This window comes from the organism of the source record quoted next, unplaced genomic scaffold, assembly GCF_019419815.1.
Source record: "Pyrus x bretschneideri cultivar Hongxiangsu unplaced genomic scaffold, Pyrus_bretschneideri_v1 Contig10, whole genome shotgun sequence".
In the NCBI taxonomy this organism is placed as follows: Eukaryota; Viridiplantae; Streptophyta; class Magnoliopsida; order Rosales; family Rosaceae; genus Pyrus; species Pyrus x bretschneideri.
Window position 1 is genome coordinate 7,140,268 of NW_025999391.1, and position 24,504 is coordinate 7,164,771.

Here is a 24,504-nt window from a genome sequence, read left to right on the forward strand (position 1 = left end):
TTTTTCTTAATTTATGAGAATTAATAAACACTTGAGGTAAGTTTAGTAGGAGGGCCTTGGGTCATTCGTCAGAATTGTTTTTCTTAATTTATGAGAATTAATAAACACTTGATGTAAGTTCAGTAGGAGGGCCTTGGGTCATTCGTCAGAAATCCTTTCGATCTTCTTGCAAAAGAAGAGGAACACGAAAAAAAAAAAAAAAAAAAAAAGGGGTGAAAACGTTAAGAAGTGGCCCATGCAGGTCTCGAACCTGCGACCTTCGCGTTATTAGCACGACGCTCTAACCAGCTGAGCTAATAGGCCACGTTGATCAAATTGTAACAATATCTAAAATACTATCGCAACCTGTACCATGACGAAATGACTAAAACTAAGAGAATCCCATGCATCCCGCTTTTTTGTTATATAGTTTATAGTTGATTAAAACATCGAACTACTTTGCTATAAGCGATAATGATGGGAGGGGAAATCATATTCAAGGTCTCGGGTCGCTTGCAGTAATCTCTTAATCTTACTATTAAGCAGGGAAAAAAAAATAGTAGCATGAAATCTATTTCAAAGTTGTCCACACAAATTATGTTTATCATAACAACTTGATTTTGTGATGAGATTGTGGCACAAGTTTTCTCTAATCTAATGACACATTGCGTAAGATTATGTCAGCTAAACATTTGTTAATTCTGAAATGAATACATAATCATCAGACAACCTTGTTAGAACAAAGGCATAGAAAAACCGTTGTTTGTTCTCAACTCTTTGAGCACCAAACGTCATATTGTGCCCTATGATCAAAGGGCATGCCCATAGTGGGCACATATATTATTTTGGTTGTTGCATTGTTGCTATTATTAATGGACACATATATTGGTGTCCTTAGGTTTCAATAGGCACAATTAACTTTTTGTGTGCAATGGCCATTTTTCTCGTAGCGTAAACAAGAAATTTGTTTATTGGGGTGTTTCCACAAAAGCTAGCGTTTATCGCCGAAGTGCACATGTAGTTTTGAAATGAAGCTCACAACTATTACTAGTTATCAGTCACTCGAGTTCACGTGGACGGCTACTTTAGTAAGTAACCAGTGAGTAGTGACTAGCCAGTGGGGATGATGATAACGTGAACAAAAAGCCTGATATATACCATCACAAGAAACATCACTTGTTTTTACATTGGTTTCTTTCTGTCCATGTTCAAAATGGATTGGCTTTTAGGGAGAGAGAAGAGTTAGCTCTAAACTAAACTAATAATGCACATAGTTTTGAGAAAAAAAAAAAGCCGACAAGGAGTGCTTGGATTAAAAAAAAAGAACAAAAAGATAAGCTGGTAGATGCCTGAGCTATGTTTGTAAACATTGTACGATCTCGTTGAGATCTTTGTCCTTGTCTCTCAAAACCCTACTTTTTATTATTTCTCTTTCTCCAAACACTACGAGTATCCAGTACCATCTTTTTATATAAATTGGATATCCCAAAAAAAAAAATAATGTAGTATGATGAACTTTCTTGATCATCATCAGCAGAAGCAACAATACAATCTCAGAGACATATTCTCTGCTTAATTTCAGACCACATTCTATATATCTTGTGCATTAATGAGACTTCAAAGTTTTATACCTGGATTTGAATCGGTATCGACTGACCGAGTAAGTTCTATAAAATCACAGATATTTTCAACATTAGAGTTGAGTCGACCAATATTTTGTGTTTTAGAGGAGATTTTAGCAAATGGTATTGATATTATTGGGAGCGTTCAAGTGCTAACCTATTAATAATTTAATATGACATTGACATTAACTATGTGTTTGAGCCCACTTCACAATATTTTTTTTCAAAGATCATAAAAAAAACATCATACAAAGAACATCCTTATAAAAATTCGTCCAATCGTATATCATTGAGCAAGTTGATTATTATTGTGAACAATTTATTGTGTTTTCCACAACATTCTCTCTGTAAATTTTTCTTTGTCACAATAAGATATTGAAACACTTTTTGATTTGGATAAATTTTTGTAAGGATGCTATATGACTGGAAATCTAAAAAAAGAAGGGTTTTTATCCCTGAAATTGACCTTCACCATCAAGATGGTCTCTGAAATTGAAAATCAATTAATGTAGTCCCTGAAAATAGGTGTTGTAAATCAACGTGGTCTTTCCATCACAATTCTGTTAAAAATTCCGTTAAATGTTGATGTGGCACATAAATAGGTCCCATAACTCACAAATGGTCATTGAAATTGACTCGCGACATCAAAATAGTCCTTAAAATTGACCTACAACATCAAAATGATCATTGAAATTGAAAATTGATCAATTTAGCCCCGCAAGTAAGTGTCTCAAATCAATGTAGTTCTTCTGTCACGATTCTTCAAAAGTTCTGTTATGTGCTAATGTGACACATAAATGGATCACACAAGTCTAATTAAATTTTAAAAAAATTACAAATAGGTTTAATAATTTAATAGTTAATAAAAAGTTGTGAACCCAAAAACTCAGTCCTGCAATCACCTTCAATCCCAGTCCACATTTCTCTACCTCCTTTGTTGTCTATTCTCTAAAAAAATCTCAATACATCAATCTTTACACAGTTCGACATCCTTCACCAAATTGAACTTGAATCGAGATCACTCTTTGTGACGGCTTGGCTGATTGGCAACGACTTCTGGGACATCACTGTTAATATTTAGGTGATCAACATCCTCACAACCTCAATCTTGGAGAGTTTGGCACTTCCTTGGTGGTCTGGTGACTCAAATAACAACAAGGTCAACCTTGAGATGATCAGGTTATAATCAAGTGCATATATTGTTGGTTGAAAACTATTTCCAAACCCCCTCTTAGGCTTTGGTTAAGCCTTGTATCTTTGAGAATTTATGGAAAGGATCTCTCTTCAGAGTAGGTCCTACTATAAGAAAAAATTTCTATTGTACAACAAGGTGTTTAGACAACTTTTTTAATTAATTATTAAACCCACATAAGCACATAACAAATTTTTCTTACACAATTGTGGCGGAAGGATCATATTGATTTGTGACACCTATTTTCAAGGACTACATTCAACAATTTTCAATTTTAGGGATTATCTTGATGGTTTGAGTCAATTTCAAGGACCATCTTGATGGCGTGAGTGAATTTTCAGGGACCATTTGTGATAAAATCTCGTAAATCTTGTGGGGCACATTTATGTGCCACATCAACAATTAACAGAATTTTTAACAGAGTTGTGACAGAATAACTACATTGATTTGTGACACCTATTTTCAAGGACTACATTGATTGATTTTCAATTTTTGGGACCATCTTGATGGTGAGGGTAATTTTAAGGAACTTTAACGAAAAACTCCCGATACTGTTCACTTTAACAAAAAATCACATTTTTACACTAAAAAGTCAATCTTGGTACTATTCACTTTACCTTTTATTTTGTCATTTTCGTTAAAACTCAAAATTTTCAAGTCCTTTTCATTAGTTTTCCCTTAAGAACTATTTGTGATAAAAATCCAAAAAAGAATGATTAGATCATGAGAAAATATGTGCTCAACCGTGTGAATAATGTTGTATAAAGTTACTAATTGAGCGCACATGTTGATCTTAGTTAGATAAAAGTAACATTTGTATTGATATTAGTTAAAAAGAAGAAATATTTCACTTGATCTATGCTAGAAATTGAAATGATAAGTGATCTATACTAAAATATGAAATTTTTAATTGACCTAAATCAGATTTCCTAAATTTCACTCCATTAAAGACGAAAGGAAAGACCTGCATATGAAACTAACACATGAACATCTCACACAAATCAAAAGTTGCGATTTTATGATGCGCCAAATTGGTGGAAAAATTGGCCAAAACAAAGTAAATAACTAGTGGAAATAATACTCATTGATTCAAGACCAATAACACATTTAGCTCCAATCGGTTACGTTGTGATCTACCTGGCTTCAATGGTTGGCGAATTAATGTTTTTCTTTTTCACAAAGCAATTTTCTAATAACTTAATGCATGAAATTCAATAAAAATTGTTGTAAAACCTATGGGAATTGAATGTGCCCACATGGTTTAGTCAAAAGTGAAAGGTAAGGACTAAAAATAGTTGTATTGTTAGATTTTATTGTTATTGTATGACATGTTTTTCAGCATACATTAATTTTCCTTGTATAATCAAACAACACAACAAGATCAAGAGTGAAAACAATAATATCAATATCCCTCCCCTCTTTTTACCTACATCCTTTGTGTGATACAGTTACGAAAATAAACAATGTGATACATTGCACTTGTTCCACTTTTATCTCTAGCAAAGGTTATCTTTCTCTCTCTCTCTCTCTCACTTTTGTCTATTTATAAAATGTTATCAGCACCATTCTCCAACACTAATCAGTGTTCATTTCCTTTCGCCAAAAAAATGTTTCCCATAAGGGATATTATTGTTCCTCTTCCTTCTCTACCTCACTTGCTTTGTGTTTTCTTGCCAAGAGCTGCTAGCACCATGCTTTCTCCTAGTACTCAATTTAATAATTACAAATATTTGTGATTTCTTATTTGGTTTAGCTCGTGATTACTAATTGTGCATTGTAAGTTTAGATGGTGTAGTACAATCGCCCATCTTGAATTGCATATTTAATTTTCCTGCAATTTTTTGTGGTGCGGTATAATCGTCCATCTTAAACTACATATTTAATTTTTTGCTACTTGAATGATGCATTATTATCTCTCATTCTACACTATATTATTTTAATGAGAGTGGTGTGGTACAATCGCCTTCCCCATTAATTATCTTTCTTTATGGTAGTAATACTCTATATTTTTTGGCAGTGCTTGTGTAGTGAGTATTACTAACTACCTAATAATTTTTTTTTTAATAATGTCTAAATTATGTACCTCTGGAACCTGAAGTTTCGAGTGCATATTATTTTGGCGTAAAGTTCAAAATGAAAATTTTGTAAGAACCAGAAGTTATAACATTAGATCCCGCCAGAATCCATATTATTGCAAGTTCTTACACATCTCATTTTTCTTTTAGAAAAAAAATGGCGAACTTGGCAAAACTTGATTTTGCTGCCTTTGATATCACTGGGAAAAACTATCTTACCCAGGTTGTGGATGCCAAGATATATCTGGAGGTAGGAAACACCATATCCTCTTAAGATTGGGCAAAAGCTATGATCTTTATTCATCGCCACCTTGATGAAGAATTGAAGAGCAAGTAACTAACAGTTAAATAACTGACTCTCTAGAATGCATTGAATAATAGATATAATCACCACAAAATGGTGATTCTCCCAAGTGCTCGTTATAAGTGGACACAGCTGAGAATCCAGGATTTTATAAATCTGCAATGTTCAGAATTAGCTCTCAAATGAAACTTTGTGAAGAGACTATCACTGATGAATATATGCTAGAAAAGACTTTTAGTATTTTTCATTTCTCCAATGTGCTCCTACAACAGTATAGAGAGCGAGGCTTTACATAGTACAACCAACTAATATTAGTGCTTCTTGTGGCTGAACAGAGCAATGAACTTCTAATGAAAACTCATCAGCCCCAACCAACTGGGTTGATGTCATTCTCATAAGGGAATGATGCCTCCCTTGAAGCAAACAACATATTCTCTCGTGGGAAGGGAAAGAACCATGGCTTTTAGTTTTAAAATCAAGGTCCAAGGCATAATTCAAACCTGAACTTCAAAAATGTAAACGGCCACAAGGGTAAAGCTTATATGAATAACACTCCTAGAAATCCTAAATGAGGTTATCATAGATGTGGTGGCAATGGGCATTGGGCGCGTACCTGCTGTACCCCAAAACATATTGTGGATGTGTATCAAGCCACTCTCAAAGAAAGAAGTGTCAAAACCAATTTCATCGACCAGGCTAACCTAATGGATATATTTGATCCAGTATTCGATTTATCAGGCCAAATGAACACAACCCATCTGGATGGTTTTAGACTTTGTTGCGAAAAGGGGGAATAAAGTATATCGGTCCAATTAAATCAATTTCATGTTTAATATACTCCTGCTTCATTATTTGAACTTGTCGTTTAAAGCTTGTATTTCAATTTAATAAAAAGTGGCGTTGCGATTTTCTTTTATTATGAATAAATTGTTATTAACTCTGATTGTCTTACTCAGAAAGCATGGATAAAAACAATGGTTGTTCTCAAAATAAGAACAATGGCAGAGATATTTGTCTTGTAGACAGGGCAACCATGCATACAATACTTTGAGATCAAAAATATTTCTCAAGCTTAACGCTTACAAAAGTAAAGGTAACAACAATATCAAGCGAATCAGATATAATTGAAGGCTCATGAAAAGGCTAGGCCATGCTACCAAATGGAGCAATATTGTCCGTGCAAAATGCATTGTACGCTACTTGATCTACAAGAAATTTGAGTTTTAAAGATATATGCTTGAATGGATACCATATTGAAATGAAAAGTGTAGATGATGTGGAATATCTCTATGCATTACCTCCAATAATACCCAGAGTTGTACATTAGAGAAGTTGCGTGGTTTATTAAGTGGATTGTATTATACATACATAAAAACAATTGAAGCACATACTGTTATGAACTAAAAATTCATTGATCCAAAAGTTTACATGCTTTCGCATGACCGTTTAGGTCATCTAGGATCCACCATGATGCGTAGAATCATTACCAACTCTAATGGGCATTCATTATTAAGTAAACATATTATTATATCAAATGATGACCATTGCAATGCTTATTTTCAAGAGAAATTGGTAATTAGACCATAACAATCAAAGATTGATGTTGAGTCCCCATCATTTTTGCAAAGAATTCAAGGGGATATTTGTGAGCCTATTCAACCACCTTGTAGATCATTTTGATATTTTATGGTTTTGATTGATGCATCTACCCGATGGTCGTATGTTTGCCTCTTGTCTACTCGAAATGTAGCTTTTGTGAGACTTCTTGCTCAAATAATAAATTACGAGCACAGTTCCCAGATCATCCTATTAAGTTAATTTGACTTGATAATGCTGGTGAATTTACGTCTCGAACTTTTGATGAATGTTGCATGACACTAGGCATTAATGTTGAACATCATGTTTCTCATGTTCATACTCAAAATGGTATAGCAGAAGCATTTATCAAGCGGATTCAATTAATAGCACACGCTCTGCTTATGAAAACAAAATTGCCAATTTCTACATAGAGACATGTCATCCTTCATGTTGCATCATTAGTTCGCTTGAGGTCTATTACCAACCATCAATACTCCTCAGTACAACTTGTGTTTGGGCATCAACCAAATATTTCACATTTACGAGTTTTTGGTTGTGCAATTTATGTACTTATTGCGTCGCCACAATGTTCTAAAATGGGAACTCAGCGTATACTAGGAATTTATGCGGGTTTTGATTCACCATCTATCATTAGATATTTGGAACCCTTGACGAGTGATATTTTTACCGCTCATTTTGTCGATTGTCACTTTGATGAGACAATTTTCCAACCATTAGGGTGAAAAAAGACCGTGCCAAAAGATTGACGAGAATTAACATGGGATGTACCCACATTGTCTCGTTTCGATCCACGAAGCACTCAATGTGAAAATGAAGTGAAAATAATCATTCATCTTCAAAGTATTGCTGATCAAATGCCAGGTGCATTTAATGATGCAAAGAAAGTGTCAAAATCATATATAACAGCTGCAAACGTGCTTGCAAGAATTGATGTCCCTGTTGGACAAAACAAAGTGGTAGCAAATGATTCATCTAGTGCACATGTAAAGAGTGGTAGACCCTCGGGTTTATAAGATTCAGCTCCTCGAAAGAGGAAGATGAAGGCACACCTGACTCCAAATGAAATCATTCATGAAAATGAAATGAATGATGAATCCACAATTCATGATTTTGTACTTCCCGAAAAAGAAAATGTCTTTGATATGACACATGTCCTTGAAGAGACAGAAATACATGAAAGCAAAGAAATCTCTATAAATTATGCATGTAATAATGAATTGTGGGATCGAAATGAGATAATCATCGACAACATATTCGCATTCGCAGTAGCCATTGAAATCATACTAAGCGATGATATTGAGCCTTACTCTGTTGATGAATGCAAACAGAGACAAGATTGGCCTAAGTCAAAAATGTAATCCAGACAGAATTAATTCCTTGGAAAAGCGAAGTGTGTTTGGACCAGTAATCCAAAACCCGCCTAGCGTGAACCCTGTATGTTACAAATGGGTATTCATAAGAAAGCACAATGAGAAAAACAAGATTGCAAGAGATAAAACATGACTTGTTGCAAAAGGTTTTTCACAAAGGTCTAGAATTGATTGCGAGGAGACATACTCTCCTGTAATGCATGCAATTACATTATGTTACTTAAGAAGTTTGGTGGTTTCAGAAAAACTTGATATGGGACCAAGGGCGAAGCCAGGATTTTTTTTCTTGGGTAGGCTACCTGAAATTAGAACCATAAATCATATGTTTAAGAAAAAAATTATAATGAATATAAAAAAAAAACAACAATAGAATATAAACAATTCTTGAAATCATAACCCTAACCGACAACTTCAAAGACCATATAAATAATTAACATACTAAATAAATCAAGAATAAGTAAATAAAGCAATTAAGAACGTACCAAGGTTACATTCAATGGAAAATCACAACGAAAAGTAAGGAATTGCAGAGATAGGGATTTAATTGTAAACTAAATTAAAATTCTTTTTTCTTTTCTTGAGAAAAAAGTACAGAGGCTAAATCACATAGGATAAATGGTATTTTTCTTTAACGAATAGGATAAAAGGGGAGGGGAGATAGAATTAATTTATTATTTTTAGCATCAAATGTAACGATCTTTCTCAAAAAATTATGGTTTTTATAATTTTAAAATGTGAAATTACGAAAAATGCCCTTTGAGGTAAATACGTTGACTTTTGTTGACCGTCTTGTCGTGTCACGTAAGATCCATTTTCTTGGCGCATCCTCATAGTACTCATCGCTACAAACACGTGGGCGTAAACAGAACATGATTTGGAGTTACAACGAAGAAGTTATGGACGAGTAAAAATAGGGACAAAATAGTCATTTAAATAAATATTTTTTGGAATGCTCCATATTTTTGGAGCAAAATCTGGAAAGCCACATGTGTGGCCCATATTGAATGAAAGAATAAATGACGGTTAGGAGAAGAGATAAAGGAGAGAAAGGAGGGGCGGGATGCCCAATCAGAAAGAAGAGAAGAAAGAATGACCAATAGGGAGAGCAAGAAAAGAAGGGAAATGAGAGAGTGGAAGCGCACTGGATCACCCTTAACCAGGTACCTCCCTATCGACCTGACCCGTTCCGCCCTATGCCAACATGATTTTCGTCAGTTTTTCTGTCAAATCGCCACCGTCCACAACCTGGAAAACATTCCATGATCTCCCATCTTCCATTTCCAATCAAATTTCACTAGATTTAGCCTTGATTTCGTGAAGAACGGAAACCATGGGTTCCGGGGGTGCCACAGCGGAAATCCGACGATCATGAAGCTAACTCCGTCAACCACCACCACCGATGGACTCTCCTCAACCCCAGGAACAAAGCCCAAGCAATGGTTAAGCTTGTTTGTAGTCGAATCAAGAACACCCAATTTTTAGGGTTTCTGACGGGTTTTAGTGAAATTGAAGATTTTCTCGGCCAAATTGGCCTTAGTCATAGGTATGAAAGTTTCTCCACTCATCGAGATCTTCATTCTTGTAAAATTTGGAAATATTTGGAGTTGTTCGATTTTTCAGCGAGTCAGGGCGATTAGTCGCCACGTGCTGCGGTGCATGCGGCGACACGTGGGGGGAAAACCCGAGGTCCTTCCGTAGGTTTTACTACATGCCAAATTCAAATCCGTTGTCTATTTTCCTAGATTCTATTGTTTAGATATAGTTTTATTAAAAGGTCTCTAATTGTGTTTAGGTACATTGGCAGGAAGCGATATCATTCTCGATAGTTCAAGCAGCTTTCGAGCAATGGAAAACTAGTGAGTGGACCCCTTCTTAACTTATATTTTTTTCATAAATATATAGCCTAGCATGCATTTCATATTTCATGCATTGAATATGCTTTATATTATGTTTTCCGAATTTCTATAATTATGATTTATCGAAATTACGTTTTACTAAAGAGTATGAATTATTGGATTTGCATGGTTTCGAATATAATTTATATTACAGATTTATGAAATATGGTGGATTTACGGACATGGGTTTGTTATGGTGATGATGATGGTTTGAAGTAGAAAGTTATATGATTTTATGAGATGCTTTGAGCATTTGAACTCCGAGATTTAAGATGAATTTTTTAGACATGTTTTTAGTGCTTATCTAGTGGGTTATCATATGGAAGATCTGCACACCACGGGTATTATGTCTATGGCCATAGGACAGATGATGGAGGAGTGAAATACGATATATTATATACCCCCCAACTTCACCGTCGAAAGTGGTGTCGGATAGCTTCATTAGCTACAGCTAGTGTCGGTGTGGATGTATGCTATTTGATTCAGCTTCACCTTCGGGTGATGGATAGGTTATTCAGCTTCACCTTCGGGTGATGGACAGGTACCGGCCTTCGGACGACTATGATACCCCTAGTTGAGTACAGCACGGATACGGATTACGATGTTTTATAAATGCTTTTTATGGCATGCTAGGGGTTTTTTTTTTAATAAAACCTATACGTAGTATTATATATATTTTCAAAGCAGGGGGTTAGTATGTTCATAAAGAAAATGGTTTTCCTATTACTAGTATTATTATTATAAACTCTGGTCCACTCACCTTTTCTAGTTTTGCGCCCCCTCAGGAATTAGGATCGAGGCACATGATCCCGGCGTCAGGGCACTTTGGCTTAGTTATCCTCGAGTCTTCTCAGTATGGGTATCATTTCCTTGTTCATATCTTTTGTTAGTAATCCTTTCATATTATTCTTAGTAGTTGTATGCTCTGAACACGATTAAGCATCGATTTATATCTTTCTAATTAAATATTTTATTGGTATGCATGTTTTTAATGGCTTCGTCAGCATGTGCCTACCCTGGTATTTAGGGATATCGGGGTTAGGGCGTGTCATAAAAAATTTTATTTATTACCTATCCTCTACTAAATATACACGAAATAATAACCTGTATTGGAATTGAGTGGACTATATAGGCTACATTCATTAACCTAAGCCATTAAAGTACACATTTAAAAAGAAATAGTGTTATTCACACCTTTATTAATTTTTTAACATTGATCTTCGTCACTTCATTCGATATGAAGGCCAAAAACTGAAAAGGACATGTGAGAAATAAAAATGGGTGTGTAGATAGCACTACACTTACAAAAAAAAAAACCTCTTTGGGCTACAGCCCACCTTAGCCTTGTGGGTGGCTCTGCCTGTGTATGACATATGAATGTCATCACGGCATATCTATATGGAGAATTAGATATTGATATCTATATGATAGTCCTAGAAGGACTTAGGTTGCATGAAATGACTAACAAACCATGAGGTATGCTCTCAATCAAATTAAGGCGATCATTATATGGGCTGAAACAATCTGGACGAATGAGGTATTATTGTCTTAGTGAGTATTTGATCAAGGAAGGATATACCAAAAATGTCATTTGCCCTTGTGTGTTTATTAAAAAATCAAACCGTAGATTTGCTATAAAGCTTCTGAAGAGCTTAACAAGACTGCTAAATATTTGAAAAGTGAACTTGAAATGAAAGACCTAGGGAAAACAAAATAATGTCTTGGCCTGTAGATCGAGCATTGTAATAGAATTTTGGTTCATCAATTAGCTTACATTGAAAAGGTCCTAAAGCGATCTAGTATGGACAAGGCTTATCTACTCAGCACGTCAATGGTCGTTCAATCTCTTAACATTAAGAAATATCTATTTCACCTAAAAGAAGATGATGTGATGGTCCTTGGTCCAGAAGTACCATATCTGAGAGCAATTGATGCTTTATTGTATTTAGCACAATGTACTAGACCATATATAGTTTTTTTCAATCAACTTGTTAGTAATGTATAACTCTGCTCCAACAATTCGACATTAGAAGGGAGTCAAAGATGTTTTGCGATACCTTCGTGGGACAACAGACATGGGCCCCCTCTGCTCTGAGAAATTCAAAAATGACTAGAATCTTGTTGGATATGCAGATGTTAGTTTTCTTTTAGATCCGCATAAAGCCCGCTAACAAATTGGATATGTATTCATGTATAAAGATACAAAAATTTCATGGCGCTCAACAAAGCAAACATGAGTTACTTCATCTTCCAATCACTTGGAATACTTACTCTATATGAAGCCAATCGTGAATGTTCTTGGTTAAGATCAATGATCTATCACATCCAAAATTCATGTGGTCTACCTTTAAAGACAGACACTCTAACTATCATTCACAAAGATAATGCAGTGTGTGTTACCCAAATGAATGAAGGATTCGTCAAGGGCGATAAGACTAAACACATATCTCCAAAAAAATTTCAGTGCACATAAGCTTGGAAGGCTAAAGTGATTGAAGTCAGACAAATCCGCTCCAATGAAAATCCAGTAGACTTATTCACCAAATCTTTACCATAGTGTACGTTTCAGAAGCTAGTGCATGGTATTGGATTATGCCGGTTTATCAATTAGTGAAATTGAAGAATGGGGAATTAGGGGAAGATTACAACAGGGGGAGCATCCAGAATGCATATATGTTATACCATTTTTCCTTCGACTAGGATTTTTTTCACTGGGTTTTTCTATCAAGGTTTTAACGAGGCAACATAAGCATACTTAACACTATATCAATAATCCAAACAAAGCTACTCTTTTTCCTTCACTACGGTTTTTTCCCATTGGATTTTTCCTAGCAAGATTTTTACGAGGCAACTAATGTTGATATGTGGGCATCCAAGGGGGAGTGTTGTAAAATTTGTGGGAATTGAATGCCCACATGGTTTAGTCAAAAGTGAAAAGTAAGAAGGACTAAAAATAGTAGTATTCTCATATTTTGTTGTTGTTGTATGGCATGGTTTTCAACATACATTAATTTTCCTTGTAGACTTCTGCACGTAAATGGCTTTATATCAAGAGCATGTAGTGCATGATCAAACAACACAACAAGATAAAGAGTGAAAGCAATAATACCAATGTCTCTCCCCTCTCTTTACCTACATCCTTCGTGTGATATAGTTACGAAAATAAATAGAATGATATATTGCATCTATTACACTTCTATCTCTAGGAAAGGTTATCTCTCTCTCACTTTTGTCTATTCATAACAAAAACAACTTAAACACTTTTATAAGCACAGTTTGATTATTTCTTTGCGCTTACTAAGTTTGTGTTATTAAACTATATATACTTTTTTTTTCTTTTCTTCCTTTTCCCTTCTTTCTCTTCCCTTTCTGTGACTTGGCGATGATGGAGAGCTATTTTCATGCTCCAAATCCAACGAGCTGTTTCCATCCGACCGTATATGAATCAGACCTCCCTTCATCTTAGGAACCAAAAACACACATTGCCTGCCTCGATTCATTACGATTTCGACTAGGGTTTTCAAACTTTATCCCTAATGGTGTTTTCTTTCTCTCTCTGCACTTTCGAAAGGTTTCAATTTTCCATGTTCTGAAGCTTACATCTCTAAAACCACATTAATTCTGTGTTTACTTTGGGTTTTGTGTTTTGGATTTTGAATTTGTAGCCCGATTATGTTGTAATTAACTTTAATTTCGTCTGTTAAAGTTGGGTTTGAGTAAAACTAGAATCCACGCTGCCATTCCCACCATCAAGTACTTGATTGGCCATGGCGTCAAACTTATCGTTACTACTCTCTTGGTAATCTAGGGCTTCAATGAATCCATTATTTTTCTTACTTTTTTGTTTATTGTAGAATCTAAGTTCTTTTTTTGTTTTTTGGGGTTATTTTTTATTAGTTAATTGGTTTTGTTGTAGATTAGAGTGGCTAGGCTTTGGAAAATAATGGCAGCACTAGGAATGGTGATGTCATGCCCCGATGCCGACATACGTCTAAGATCGTTACGTGACATGGAAAAGTAAGAGATGTGGTAACATACAGACAAGATACACAATGTATATACTAGAAGTAATATCTCAAAATAAACATTATAGTGGGCTCTCTCCCACAAAATATACACAAGTCTGTACACTCAAGATAACAACCCTCACTAAGGCTAAGACATGCTCATAGGCTCTCTAAATATAAGTCCCAAAAATAATACAAGGAAGGTAAAGGGGGTAACCTAGTTGTTTAAAAACAATCCATCGATCACATTTTATAAATATTAAATTTAAATTCATACTTTATGAAATCATAATCAAACTCCACTCGAACATCCTTGATTGATTTATGTATCATGCTCATGTCCCATCTTGTGATTACTGGAACCATGTTTTCTCATCTTTCTATTGTATTCACAAGTTTTGTGTGAAGACATATCCAGTATTGTATGAATTAAGGAAGTGAAGTTAATTGTGTGAAATTTGTTAACAACAATTCATGTTTTTTTTTTATACTACTATTTTGATTACTTACCAAAACATGGATTCTGCATCCAGTTGTTGTCGGTTCTTCTCCTCCGTTCTTCTTTTTTGTCAGTGCTTTGTCGAGCATCTTGAAGAGATAGTTTCTTACTTATTTTGCCCAGTTGTACTTGTTTATCTTCTCCAAGTTCCCACAGATTTTCAGAAAACTCCATGTGATGTAAGTTCTAGAGTTTGTAAACAAGAGTGACTGAATGCAGTGTGTACATATGAGTGCAACGGTATCTTTTACACCCTCAGGTGTTTGGTCTTGGAGTGATTTCTCATATGCTTATGTAAGATGCTTCTTCTTAACGATCTTTGTATCTATGAAGTATTTGGTGATGAAGTGGTCGTCTTTGCCAAATTTGGTGGATTTCTCAATATTCGGTAGACCAATTTCTTCGTTGTTCAATCCAAAGATTTGAACAACATCATCGCTAGAAATCCCCTTTGCTTCATGACATCCAAGTTTGAACTTTTGGTTTTTAGCATTGTAGCATTGAATGATTTTGATCAAGTCCTTGTCTGACTTCTTTTTCTTTATGACGTAATTAATGTCTTATCCATGTATGTCTTCAATAGACTGCAAAACAGCATCTTTGTTAGTTCGTCACGGACGTCTTGATAGTGTTGTAGCATAGGCTTGTATACTTCCATTGCATCTACAAACCCAGTCATGTTGCATCTTTACTAGAGGTATTCCTTCTTTTTTAACTTCTTTTCCCTTAGTTTTACTCTTCTCTGCAAGTGTTTTTGTTTGTTCCATCTGCAACAATGAAAATTGTTAGGACACTATTTGTTGAACTATAACAAAATAACACATGTTATTTCTGGAACTACGTTAAATAAACTCACATTGTTTATGAAATGAACCAAAATAAACCACTACGTGCCTAAAAGGTAAGAAAATAAACTCTATTTATGGAATTACATCAAACTAACTAACAATGAAAAACTCACAGTATTTATGAAAGGAAACAAAATCAATCCACATTGTTTATGAAATATCTCACACTATTTACAAGGAAAGGGAGAAAAAACAAACCAAAAAAACTATGAAAGGGAGCAAAATCAACATTAGTCCGTGAACTACAACAAAATATTTCACACTATTTATCATCATGAATTAACATAACACACAATATTTCTTGAATTAGAACAAAAAACCAATAGTGTTCATGAAATTACATCATAATAACCCGTATTATTCTGTGAAATTGATCAAAATAACCCCCAATATTTATGAGATGTAACAAAATAAACACTATTTCTGGATCTAGACCAATATAACCCACATTGTGTATGAAATATCCCACACTATTTAGATGGAAAGGGAGCAAAATCGAACAATAATTCTAGAATTAAAGCAAATAACATTTACTAGTGAAATTGATAAGAAAAAAATATACATAACCCCCAATATTTATGAGATATAACAAAGTAAACATTGTTTATTGATCTAGAACAATATAACCAACAATAATTATGGATTTGAACAAAAAATAACTATGCCAAAGTTATACATGAAATTGAAGAAAAGTAGGAAACACACAGAATTTTAGTTTCGAAAAAAATTGAGTAGTTATCAAACTGTAGTATGAAGAAAATTAATAGTTTTGTAGTGTGTTCTAAGTAAGAATTGATAGGTCTATAGAATCAGGAACATACAAACATACATATTACTGTATTCTCGAAGTGAGAATTTAACAAGCATTTGAGTTTAGTACCTCTTGTTCATCTAGAATTTGTTGTTCTTCTGAGGTTTTGATTGCAGATTATTCTGCCATTGATGTGTAGATTCTTGTTGAAATTTGGAATTGAAGCTGAAATTGGATTTTATGGAATGGATTTTTGTTTATGGAATTCAAATTTGGTTTTATTTCTACGTTGTAGGAGTGGTTGGTGTATCATTAATGGCGGTGGAGGTGCTGATAGAATGTTTTAACCGTCTTTTTGTAACGGGTCTAGGTTAGGCTCCATTAGGGGCAATTTTGGAATAACAATTTTTTATGTGGGTTGGGCTTTTAATTGAACTAGTGTTTTCAGTTTTTGTATGGCCTGATGTATTGATAATTTGTCCTTATGGTTAAAACTTAAGCCTTTTTATTAAATAATAGTTTAGGATGATCTTTGTTTGCTCGCGTTAATTGTGGCCTCTCGAGCGTCACATTTTATTCGATCTTGAGTACCAGAGTTGTTCTAAAATGACTTAACTCGCTCACCGTAGAATCTATATTTAGTGATGAGGTGAGGACCGTTGCCTGTTGAGGACTTCCGACTTGGATTACCAGTTTCTCATTCACCTGCGAACAACTAGGGACAGATAGAGGTGGGATACCAGAGAGAGATCGTACTTTTCGAAGTTTATCTTTCAGCTTTCACCACTCGAACACTTCCTTCAGAAAGATTGGGATGAATTCTGATTAGGGAAGCCGGCACGCACTGGGGACAGCTAACAACGTGTAGTGACTGTACCACTCTCTTTGACTCACATCGGGCACTCCACCGTCATGATTTAAGGAAGCAGGCTAGCTAGTGCTATAGATATATATATATATATATATATATAGATATAGATTGAGTCCGGCAAGCTTTTAAGTAAATACAAGGTGCTCCACTTCTAGAATATTAAGTAACTAATTGGTGAAGAAGGAAGGTTAGCTTAAAAGAAGTCATTCATTGGCGAGGAAGACTGATCTCTTAATTATTACAATATCGGGGAACCCCATCATATATTTTATTCCGTCAAGATATGTTTGCAAGTGAAATAATTGTCTCTTCAACACAGCCGCATCCCTTTCGGAAGATAGTTAAGTCTCTCCGTCTTTTGTTCTATTCTCGAGTCCCTGAACTTATGAAATCTCATTTCTATAGTATACCAATTTGTTAACATACCACTGAGCCCTTTTTTATTAACATAATGACACGAGCCTATATTGCAGCCCGTGCTACTGAATTAGTTGCTTTATATTTGGTACCAACAATTAAGTTTTCCTCTACTTGCTGCATCAAAAATTAAATCACGAGCTTCTGATAAAAACCGAGCAATTCTAGTAAGATTTTTAATATGAATGGCTTTACGCTTTGCAGAGATATAAGGTGCCATTCTAGGATTCCATTTCCAAGTACCATGACCAAAATGAACTTATGCTTCCATCATCTCCCCCAAATTGATGTTCCAATATCTTCTTGTCATTTCTCCCCACACTTCTTTTCTTTTCATAATTTTTAAACTAAATAGTAAAGGAGCAATAACAAACCTCTTGATATAACAAGAAATTTTTTATTACTCCTTTACTTTCAAGAACTCATATATACTAAGACCAAAGTCTTATCCATTTATAGATGGAACTTCAACACAAGCTAGGTCTAGAGGGAAATTATGAGCATTATGTTCATGTACAAAAGTAACACGACGAAAATGGAAAGAAAACGAAACGGACAATCTTTTTTTTTTTTTTTGTATTATTTAATTGAACGTTAGCTCAATCCCTTTTCGTTAACGGACCCTATAAAAACCAAGATAAAAAACCAAGATACTTATTTTGTGTATTATACTATATGAATATCTTAATTCCCAACCTTTGCTATGTATGTAACATATTCTACCAACACCTATCTTTTAATTTTACTGAACAAAAGAATCTCATAGGTTTTAATACAGATTGTAAATATATATTAGGCTTAAAGACCAATTGTAAATATATATTAGGCTTAAAGATTAAAAAATAAAAAAAATAAATTGTTTTAATACAGATGTAAATATATATTAGGTTTCAATAACTACGTTGGGATATTGTCCTTCTTGGATAAAGACCAATTGGATCCTGGGTGTGCGATTTTGGGGATGAGAGTTTTTGCAAAATGTGGAGGTGAAAAGGGTGGAGGAGAGAGAAGGGAGGGGAGGTGAAAAGGGTGGAGGTGGGTCAGGTATAGAGGATTGGGTGGGTGCAAAGGAGAGAAAGGAGGGAGGGGATCGTTGGGGTGAGGAGCAGCTCAGAAAAAAAAAAAAAAAAAAAAAAAAAAAAAAAAAAAAATTGGTTTTGGGGCCGGATAGCTAGGGCTAGAAGAGGGGATTAATACAATTTATTTTTTTATTTTTTAATCTTTTAATATTTACGTGGGCCCATAAAGACACATGGCATTCAATCATTGTCAACGTGGGTGCCATGTCATCAGTTAACAAAGATTTTAACGGAAAACTAAACGAATGTATAAAAGTATCCTATAATTAAAACTTTAGGTACCAAACTGGGATGAAAAAACTTTATATACTAAATGTTGAAAATCAAGAAACTTCAGAGTAATAAGCTGATATTAACCTTATTCATTAATATATTTCAAATGTGTTAATTAAAATTTCCAGCATCGCACAAGCTGATTTGCTGGTTTCCTTAACTCAAGAAGTTTAGGCTTTTGTTTCTTCATTTCCCTTCTGAAATAATTGGAGGGAGGTGGGAAAGACAGAGAAAAGAAGAGATACTTCTGGTCAAATTGGCCTAAAGGACACAATTTTTAACTTCCTTTTTCAGAAAACACGTAACTTTTTGACTTTTTTTCCATACAGAACTGTTAAACTTTTTGACTATCAAGAAAAGCAACCTTGTTTGGAGGTCCACAAATTTTAAGCGACATCCCAATGTAATGACATGATGTGAATCATGAATTCTTAAATCTATGGAGTGACTGGGATTATTTAGTTGATATAAAACCGAACCGATTCAAACTATGCTTATTAAGCTAAATGAAAATAGTTCAAAATGAAAATAGTCACCCAAAATAGAGTGCTCAAGGCTTGAAAAAGAGAAATTATGTGGTCCGACGACCAAACCATGGTGTCATTGCAGACTAAGACTCAAACAAACCTCATACCCAACTTTCTTTGATTTTGAGACCAATATTTACACCAATAATCCCACCCTTTCTTGTACACTTACTCCAATCAAATTTCCCTAACACCTCTCCTTGAAACGCATAGTACCTTTGCACATCAAGGGAAAAAAGCATCACCTAAAAGCGGTTTCGAATTTTCTTACATTCCCCTCTAATTTGAAAAGGGTTTATCTTGGGTTTTGGCCCCCTAAACATTCCCATAGATTCCTCCCTCCTTTTCCCAAATCTCTTTTTTTCATCTCTCACAAACCAATCAATACCATTATTTATTCACATGCCTCCACACACACACACCCAACAACGCCCCCGCCCACTTTTTACTAGTCTCTTCTAAACCCTAAAAATCTTTTCATCTCTTGGATTCAAAAAACTTGACACAAACTACAGCTTTCACCTATGGAGCAGCTGCAACCACCACCCATGGCAGTGACGCAGCAAGCCTACACTACCCATTCGGGTCACGGGTCGGTGGGACCCGTTATTGCAGTGGTTGCAGTGATCACCATTCTCGGAGTCATTGCGGTCATGATTGGTAGGCTCTGCTCCGGTCATCGGATCATGGGTCATGGGGGACACTACAACTTCGAATCATGGGTGGAGACAAAATGTTCTTCGTGTCTTGACGGCAGAATCGACCCTTCTCCACCGCCTCCACCACCGGTCACTGTCTCCGGCGAGGATGTCGCCCTGGCAGAGAGGGCAGACGCATCGCAAGAAATAAAGGAAGAAGAAGAAGAAAAAGAAGAACCCCAACAACATCAGCAGCAGCAACATCAACAACAACATCCTCCGCAGCAGGAACAACATCGACGACAACATCAGCAGCGGCAACAACATCAACAGCAACATCAACAACAACATCCTCCGCAGCAGGAACAACATCGACGACAACATCAGCAGCGGCAACAACATCAACAGCAACAGCAACAGCAACAACACAATTCCCAAGCAGCAAGTAGTAGTGAGTCGTAATTATTGACAAAAAAAAAAAAAAAAATGAATTAGAAAGGAGCTGCTTAATTTATTCTTGAGTTCGGATGCGTTAAAATTTTTATTTGGTAGTGAATTTTCCTTATCCAACGTCTAATTATATGTTTCGTTGGGCTTTTTTCCTTTCAAATTTTTATTATATTTCTTGCCTTTACCATATTTTGGTGGGATGTATTCCATGATGGTTCATGACTCATGATAACATGAGGCAATCAAATTGAAATCGGTGGGGCATTTATTTTATTTTTTATGTATGGATCTTTAACTCTGTTAAATATATATCTTTGACAAGCAGTGGACAGTTACAGCATTCCCCCTTAAATCTAGAGAGCTGTTATTCCAAACCCAATATTTTATCTTTCTACTCATCTTTTTATGAATTTTTTAATTACAAATGTGTCAATTTGTAAAATGATTAATAAGGACCTTAGTTAGCCCTTTTTGCATTACTTTTTATTTTTATAAAAAATAAAAAAGAAAAGTTTGGGCGTGATAACTTTTACGCTATGTTTAGATGTCCCTTAAACCCCCGCTCATCCTTCCCATCTCCTTTCATTTAGAGAAAGCAAAAAGAATGAACTTAGAAGATGATGTTTCTATAGAAGAAATAGATAATTATATTTCCGTCGAAGAGGTAAAAGATAATTTTATGTGGGTCATCTTGATTTGTCGACATCGTATAATTGAAGCATAGCTCTGTGACTCTCTCTTTCTCTCTCTCTCTCTATATATATATATATATTAAGGGTTATTTTAGGAATAATAGTGGGTGGGAAAATAACAGTTTAATTTTTTAACTTTTTATAGTGGGTGTAAATATAACGTGGGTGAGAAAATAAGACAATGGGGGTGGATCTATCAGCTCTCTAAATCTATTGTGTTCCGGTTTTAAACCTTCTCTCACCCCTTAAAGTCATTTAGAATAAAAATATCCCTTTTATTAAAAGATTATATAGTTTTAATATTATTTTTTTCCCCATCATGGTTATGAATATGAAGATAATGGAATAGTGATGAAAAATAGAAAAATTTATAAATCTGAATTATGGATACGTTTTAAATAGTTTGAGCTTCGGTTGATCATTCTATATTTGGATATCTTTCATTATTTTTTTTAATACATTTGATATCATCTATACTAAATGAGGAGGAGTGGCAAGTAGCCCCCTACCACAATGGTGGAAGAGGAGTGTTCCCTTGCAATACGACATGTGTTGGAACCCTGTCGGCTTCTTAATCTAACATCTAATCTAACAAATCTATCGTTTGAAAAAAACAATTATAAAAAATAAAAAATAAAAAAAAATAAGAAGAAGAAGAAGAAGAAGGACTAGGAGTGGGGCTAAACTTCAAATGAGCTAGCCATAATAATTTGGTTGGAATTCGCTTTTGGCGAGAATTGAATCTAAAACCTCTCACAGCATCTTCAAAAGAGTAAAAAAGTTTACATCAGCAATAACGGTTAAAAAAAAAAAGACAATATTAATATTTTCCAATTGAAATATCAATTCCTATGTGGCACGATGTGGATTATTAAATATCTTTTGGCGAGAATTGAATCTAAGACCTCTCACAGTATCATCAAAAGAGTAAAAGGGTTTACATCAGCAATAACGGTTTAAAAAAAAAAAAGACAATATTAATATTTTTCAATTGAAATATCAATTCCTACGTGGCACGATGTGGATTATTAAATACCAATACCAAATTTGGCAGCAACTTAAAGTCTATTTTTGGTAATTATTAAATGCTTTTCGTCATTTTTATTAATATTTCTTGTTTTAAAAATACTTATTACAATATGAAAAGTAAATAATGTAATAATTAATAGTTTAAATTTGACATATCAGGTGGAGAACAAAATAAAGAAAATCAAAAATCTGAATGCAACATAAGCCTTCAAATTTAATATTTAAGTTTAAAATTTGACATTTCATTTAGAGATAATATCATGCTCTCATCCTTATTCTTATTCTTGGCTTCTTGTGATGTGGTCCATGACTCTATATTAAGGGTTCATTTCAATACCCATTGCATTTTTAGATCTCATATTTTTGAAAGCTAAAAAACTAAAAAATTGAAAATCCATTTAGTAAACACTTTTAGTTTTTAGTAAAAAAAATAAAAATTGAAAACCAAGTTTCTAAAAGACATGAGGCAGTAGTCGGGCGGCAAGTTGGGGCCTAGCACCTAGGCGGACTAGATGGATTTAAGTAAATTTATTGTATTTCGTGTAAATAAGTGTTTGTTTATACTTAAAAATACATATAAATTCATCATAAACTACAAAATAGAATGACATATATATTAGGAAGTATTGGAACAATGAAAACATGGGGAGCAAGCATATAATGTGTGTTCATTTAGTATTTAACAAGTCTCTTACAATTTATTGAAAAAAAATAAAACAAAAAATGGAAGTTATCTATTTTCTATCTAAGTGAGTTGCAACTTAGGCGAGTTTGGGCAGATGCCTAGGCAGTCTAGACGGGCACCTTAGCAGATCTAGGCGCCCTTTCTCAAATTTCAAATACTTAATCATTAATCGGGATAGTGGCTAGCCGCCTAGCGATACCTAGAACAGTGTTGAAAACTCATAGCCAAATTTTATATACTAAAAAATGTAGTTTTCACTTTTTATTTTTTTAGTTTTTAATTCTCCTTTTTTTTTAAATAAAAAATTGAAAATAGTTACCAACGAATTTTCAGTTTTTAATGCAAGTAAAAATTAATAACATATGTGTGAGATCCCACATCGCTCAAGGGAGTGGTCCTTATATGTATATTTCCATCTCTACCTAGCACGAGGTCTTTTGGGAGCTCACTAGCTTCGGGTTCCATTGGAACTCCGAAGTTAAGCGAGTAGTGCATGAGAGCACTCCCATAATGGGTGACCCATTGGGAAGTTTTCGTGTGAGTTCCCAGAAACAAAACCATGAGGGTGTGCTAGTGACCCAAAGCGGACAATATCGTGTTACGGTGGAGTCGAGCCCAGGAAATGGTCCCGCCTGGGTCGGGATGTGACAATATGTTTATCAGAATACTCTTAAAATAATTAACATTTTTTTAATCATATAGCACAACTAGGATTTGGGGTTTATGTCAGTTTTGGTCTTTTCTGTCTAAAGTAAAGGAGTGTTAATGATCAAATTTCGGAGGTTAACAAAGACCAATGTGGTCAGCCCAAGATGGGCTCGGGATTGAAATAATAAGAACTTAACAACGGGACTTAAGTGGTTTACCCTTAATACTGGGCTATGTCAATTGTGGTGCTAAGATATATTGAATAAAGGTTACACTAGTCGCTCAATATAATCTAGTCTCTCTTTTTATTTAGACTTGTTATAAGGAATATTTGTCCTTGTTATATAGGCTCTCATTGAGCCTCAAGAGTCTAGAATCGAGTTTTTCACTGCATTTGCATTTGATGAACCAAGCACGTTGGCATGACCTACTAGATGCCTTTCCATTCTTTAGTCAACACGTGGTGACAAAGTGACACTCGTTCATATCCACTTGCATATTTTCTTTGGTCAACGCGTACTAAGCACCTTTCTTGGCCCTGGGGTTGGTGGAAACCCAAGCCCGAGGGTTTGATCTGTCAGTCTTTATGTCCCTTAAGCTTTTGCTCTCACTAATGGCCACCACATGACCTAGGGGTTGCCACCCAAGTAGGCCTGCCCCTAGAACTTCGTGCTCAAAAGTTGTTAGTAATGCCAACTTACTTTTAGCGGTCAAGAAGTACTTTATGGGGAAATGCTCGAGTTTACTACTAGCAAGCAAACTAGACCATTGAGTGGCCGTCCATAATGTTCGGGATTGTCCTTCCCAGTTCTGTTGGGCCTTGGTCTTCTCTCCTTTGGGCCTTTGTCTTTCTTTCTTATTTGAGCCTTTGTCTTCCTTTCTCCTTTGGGCTTTTATCTTCCTTCAAGCATGTACTATTTTAGGGACCAAAAAGGACCCTATGTTAACAAAGAGAAATAATGAATTAAACAAACAAGTTTTGATCTTCTGTTGTGATTGATAAACAAATAAATGTTACAGTGGTATACAGATGAGAGATAATCTTTACTAGAGA

The 24,504-nt window shown here is 34.9% G+C and overlaps 1 non-coding gene across 1 annotated transcript; it reads right to left on the minus strand.

Moving 5' to 3' along the window:
• Positions 1 to 229: 229 nt before the first annotated feature.
• TRNAI-AAU lies at positions 230 to 303 on the minus strand. Its single transcript has one exon. It is a non-coding gene; the product is annotated as a tRNA-Ile (tRNA).
• Between the last annotated feature and the right edge of the window lie 24,201 nt (positions 304 to 24,504).